Source organism: Hippocampus comes, unplaced genomic scaffold (assembly GCF_001891065.2).
Source record: "Hippocampus comes isolate QL1 unplaced genomic scaffold, H_comes_QL1_v1.1 scaffold128, whole genome shotgun sequence".
Classification (NCBI taxonomy): Eukaryota; Metazoa; Chordata; class Actinopteri; order Syngnathiformes; family Syngnathidae; genus Hippocampus; species Hippocampus comes.
Window position 1 is genome coordinate 395355 of NW_017805852.1, and position 5441 is coordinate 400795.

The following is a 5441-nucleotide window of genomic DNA, read 5'->3' on the forward strand; positions in this document are numbered from 1 at the left end:
CTCCGTGCTTATTACATTACCATGAGCTCAGTGGGGTGCCCCCACCTCCCGCGACCCTTCAGCATACCCCCCCTCCCCTACTCCCACACACACAGTGTTACACAGCCTTCTCCTGTCAGTAATTTGTTGCTAATCAGCTGTCAGCTCTCTGGCCAGGACGAGGTGATCATGGTGGGCGGAGGAAGGTAATGGCCTTAAAAGTCATGGAGTCAATGTCAATGGGATCCGCGAGATTCAATCAGGGGCGGGGGTGCGAGGGGGGGGGGCTTTTGGTGGGGCGCGAGGGGTGGAGGTGGGTCTGTGAAGGATGGCGGCCCTTGCTGACATGACCACTCATTTTGAGCGCCAGCATCTGGGCCCCAGTAAATAACCATCAGTGGGCGGGGCCCGGCGACAGGTCATTAGCCCTGAGAAAAATAAATATCTCCCCTCGTTCGCGGGCGCCCCGGCCCGCGGGCTGCGAGTCATTTAGCACAGAACGGCAGATCTCAGGACAGATTAAGTGTGATGAGCCAATATCAGACGGGGGGGTGGAGGGAAGTCGAAGGGGAGAGGTAGAGCTCGGCGGGGCGGGAGGGGGCGAGCGCTATCGTTGAAAGGGGGCGACGGCGAAGCGGCACTCCAAAGTGGACGTTGACGGATGCCGGGGAAACCGAGGCTGCGTTTTCATTCGGCGAGCGGCGCACCTCGGGATCTGCTCTTCGATCCTTCATTTCGATTCATTCTCACAAGATACATCGGTATTCATTTCGAAAATCGCATGCTGGCATAATTTGAGCGATGACTTGAGATTGGCATGAAAAAAAAAAAAAAAAAAGGCCAGAGTTATTCACCAGACCCGTTAAAAAAACTCGCACCTTGCATTTGACTTGTAAAAAATGACTTGGACCTTGCATGGGACTCAGTCAACGGACTGGGGGACTTCTGACCTTGTCGGCCTCACAGTGCGGAGGGGAAGGGTTCGATTCCGACTCCGGCGTTCCTGTGTGGGGTTTGCATGTTCTCCCCGGGCCTGCGTGGGTTTTCTCCGGGTACTCCGCTTTCCTCCCACATTCCAAAAACATGAACACTCAAAATTGTCCCTCGGTGTGAGTGTGAGCGCGGATGGTTGTTTGTCTGTGTGTGTCCTGCGATTGGCTGGCAATCGGTTTAGGGTGTCCCCCGCCTAACTGCCCGAAGACGGCTGGGATAGGCTCCAGCACGCCCCCGCGACCCTTGTGAGGATAAAGCGGATGGAAAATGGATGGATGGTTACAAGGAACTACCGATTCGCTCTGTCCCTCGAAATCGGATCGGACTGCGCTCTGCATTGATTATTTGGGACTCGCGTGAGACTTTGAAACGATTGAGACGGACGTGGCTCGGGACTTTGAAGAAAAAAACAAAACTTTTTGTGAAACGTATTTGGATTCTCATGCCACTTCGGAAAAGGACTTGGACTTTTCAAGAATGGCTCGAGACTTTGCACGAGGCTTCAACTCATGCCGACACGACTTCGGCGTGCGCAAATGACAGCAGACTCACAATCGACGCGTTCCAACTCGCTTGAGACTCGGGCAAACGTCTTCCGAAATTGAAGTGAACACGTCATGTCATCCGAAGTCGAAAGTGGTCCGAGCCTCGACGGGCGCGAACGACTCGGCGGTCTCGGATCATCCATCCGATTCATGAATAAGTGATGTGTGAGCATCCATTACAGGACGTCACATATTACCCAAACGTTATGATATTAACGCGCACGCACATTTCGTCCCATTCTATCAACATCATCAATTGGGTCTCTTCGCAAATGTGCCACCCTTGATGCATAATTAACACTTGAAGAATTAAATATTCATATTTCCTATTGTGCTCATTGAAGCGTTTTTTTTTTTTTCCCTCCTTTTCATACGACTAAAACTTGAGCCAAATCCTTCTGGTGTGATGAGGCCTTTTCGGCTTGTAAACGTGGACCACGGTCATTGACGTCGGCCTTTCGTGGCAATTGAAAACAAGACTTGGGACTCACTTGAGACCAAGATTAATTTCTTGGCACATGCATGAGATTTATGATGACTTTAAACTTGCATGAGATTTTTTAAAAAATGACTTGAGACCCTCACGGGAATTTTCAAACTCACTTTCAACTTGCATGAGGTTTAGAAAAAAAAAAAAGATTGAAGACTCGTACAAATGACTCGGGACTTGCATGAGACTTTTAAAAATGACTTGAGACCCTGACCGGAATTTTTAAACTCACTTTCAACTTGCACTGAGACTTTTAAAAATGACTTGAGGCCCTCACGGGAATTGTGAAACTCGCTTTCAATTTGCAGCATGAGTTTTAGAGGGAAAAAGAAACAAAAAACCCAAAAAACCAAAAATTTGAGACTTGTATGAGACTTTCAAGAATGACTGAGGACTTAGTCGGTACTTGAAAAATGTCTCATGCCTCAAATGAAACTTCAACATGACTTTACGCTTGCGAAAACTATTTCGGACTTGCTTGAGACTTTTATGAATGACCCGAGAACTTTCCCAAGATTTTTACTATGCTAGGAACTTGAGGGGGAAAAAAAAAAGACTTGAAACTTGCCCGACTGTGCCTAAAAGTTTTTAAAAGTGGCTTGAGATTTAGATGAGACTCTTAAAAAGTAACATCGCATCGTCAAAGAGCGCAAACCATTTTCAACTGTTTACATTGGGCAATAATTTGTAAAAAAAAAAAAAAAAAAAAAACACTGACCAATCGTATAGATTTGGGGCCAAAACAGAAAATATGAAATTTATCAAATTGGGACGGAGGAGGTAAACTCATACTAACGATATACGTTTGAGGAGTATTTCTCAGTACTCGCAACTTGTGTACTTGTGTTTATCGGTACGCTATGTGAGGCGCCAAGAAACCAGCTCACATGAAAGGATTAACTTGAGGGAACAAATTAGCTTGTGTGTGTGTGTGTGTGTGTGTGTGTGTGTGTGTGTGTGTGGGCGCGCGCGCATAAACTGATGAACTTGGAAGACGATCATTAGCGAGTCAAATACCAGCACAAATGGCCGCCTGCGATAATGGCCGACATTCATCTCAGTCTGAGCCGCGTCCAAGTAGAGGTGGGAACAAAAACTTTGTGTGCGCGCGTGTGTGTGTGTGTGTGTGTGTGTGTGTGTGTGTGTGTGTGTGTGTGTGTGTGTGTGATGTCATCACTTGTAACCTCATCAAAAGCGAACACGCAACAGAATCAGCGGCAAACTCCCGTGAAAGAAGCGATTGTTGTGTAACATTTTAACACTTCCCTCACGGTGTGATGATGACGCGCGCGCACACCCCGTGTACACCCCACTTCTCGCAACCCCCCCCCCGCCCTCCCCCTTCCATCTGTTATGGCGGTTGCTGTCCATATAACAGGCGTCTGTCAATTATTTCGCCAGCGTTTTTAATCGACTCATCCTCTGCACAGCCAAAAAATGCTGCCGTGATCCCGATTCTTCTCCTTCTTTTTACTTGTTCACGAATATATTAGCGTCCCGCGCGCTAGCTGCTATACGCCCCCCTCGGGCACTGCTGCACATATTCGCCCGACTGTTGCGTTCTCGCCCGGCCAGAGAAGAGAAAAAAAAAAAAAAAACAAGGGGCCATATTTGCCGTCCATCTGCCGGGAAGGCGTACGAGTGGGCTCTGGACGCCACTCGGGAGGACGACCAGGCGGAAAAAAACCCGACAAGTGCAGCGATGGCGTGCAGATGTTGGCGGGGTGGAAAATGTGTCGCTCTGAGGTAGCCGCCGTCCGGGCAAATGTTGGGACGGGTAGATGGCGTGCCGAGACGGCGGCAAAGAAATGTTGATTTTTCAAGCCGCTTTCTGACGACACGATTTTGGCAGCCGTGCGGGTCGATACCCGAAGACGACATGTTGACAAGACAAGAAAGAGTTTTGCATCCGTGTGGGCATGAGACGGTGACACGATAGTGGATTTTCACTCCTGCGTCAACTTACTCCTATCGAAAAAAAAAAAAAAAAAATCCGGTCCCGTCCGGCTCCCGGGGAAAAAAACGACTCCCACTCGCGTCTTGCACACGTTCAGCGCGACTCCCACTACCGTAACGCTCCCATTGTACGTTCAACAAACACCTCAAGTTTGAATTTACATTTAGGACTTGACTGTTGTTAGCATTCAGTTCGCATTTAGCATCACGTGCCGAGTTTGGCCGCGTTGAAACATTAAGCCCCGCCCCCCCAGATTTTTATGTTTCCAGTAGACATGAAATAAATGAACATTCAGTCTGCATTTGAAACCAGTTTCAGAGCCCACGCAAACACATATTCATGCTACGCAGATTAGCAGGAACTCTCGGTCGACGATTGTCGATTTCCGAACGAAAAACATTGAGCGTATGAAAAAGGCAAGGCTGAAAAACACCAAGATGGCTTCATCAGTTACCTGCCAAGCAGCCATACTGAAAATCTCACTCTGAACAGCGTGTGGCGCTGTCAGCGGCCTGACAGATGACCCGGGGTCCGGTGGAGGCCCTGCGTGGCGCTCTTGACGCTCGCCAGATGTTCAAAGGAGCGTGCCGCAATATTTCGGTCCACCCGCCCCTGCCTCATAAGAGGAAGAGCCTTTGGAAATGAGCCAAAGTCAGCCTAAAAAAAAAAAACAAAAGTCACATCAAAATCTCAGCATGGATCCTGAAACTTTTTTTTTTTTTTTGTGGGTCTGCTTAGAAAAACAGTAGACATGTCTGCAAAATGTTGTTGCCAAGAAACTGGCTTCGGGGGCTGAATTTTCAAAAAAAAAATTCAAAGAACCCCTGGAAATGACCAAATTGACCACACGAAAACCCAAACTGGGCAAATCCAAGTGTCTTTTCAGACATGCGTTCGTGAGAGTTTCTTGTTGACCTACTCTTGATGGGCATGTCCACCAAATTTTGTGTTACTATCGAAAAACTGGCTTTGGGGGCTGAATTTTCAAACCATTCGAAGGACCAAAATGACCCTAAAATGGCCGCTTGAGACTAAAATGGCCAACTTCCTGTGTCTTTCCAAGCATGGGTTCTTGAGACTTTTGGTGGATCTGTTCATGAGAGACATACCAACCAAATATATCATGTTTCGAAGCAAAATTGGCCTCGAACGATCAAATCATCAAGGACCCCTGGAAATGGAAAATTTTCAACCCAAAATGGCAGAATTTCTTTGCGAATTCATACATGTATTCTTGAGCTTTTTTTTAAAATTGTCGTGCGACTCTCTGCAGACATGTCCATCACATTTTATGTTGCCATATAAAACTGGTTTTGGGGGCAGAATTATCAAGCCACTCTTCTGGACCCTGAAAAGTGGGCAGTCACCCTCAAATGGCTCCAGACTTCTTGAGAGATTTCTGGGGGACGGGGGGGGGGGGGTTTTCTCCGATCTATGATAAACATGTCAACCCAATTTAAGTTTGCTATCACGTTTT

The 5441-nt window shown here is 47.6% G+C and overlaps 1 long non-coding RNA gene across 1 annotated transcript in view; it reads right to left on the minus strand.

The window, feature by feature from the left end:
• Window positions 1-253: 253 nt before the first annotated feature.
• LOC109526892 (uncharacterized) overlaps window positions 254-5441 on the minus strand; it is a 51267-nt gene continuing 46079 nt past the window's right edge. Inside the window, exons 2-3 of the long non-coding RNA XR_002170429.1 lie at window positions 4419-4621; window positions 254-784 (exon numbers count right to left, since the gene is read on the minus strand). This is a non-coding gene — a long non-coding RNA (uncharacterized LOC109526892). The remainder of the gene's footprint in view (window positions 785-4418; window positions 4622-5441) is intronic.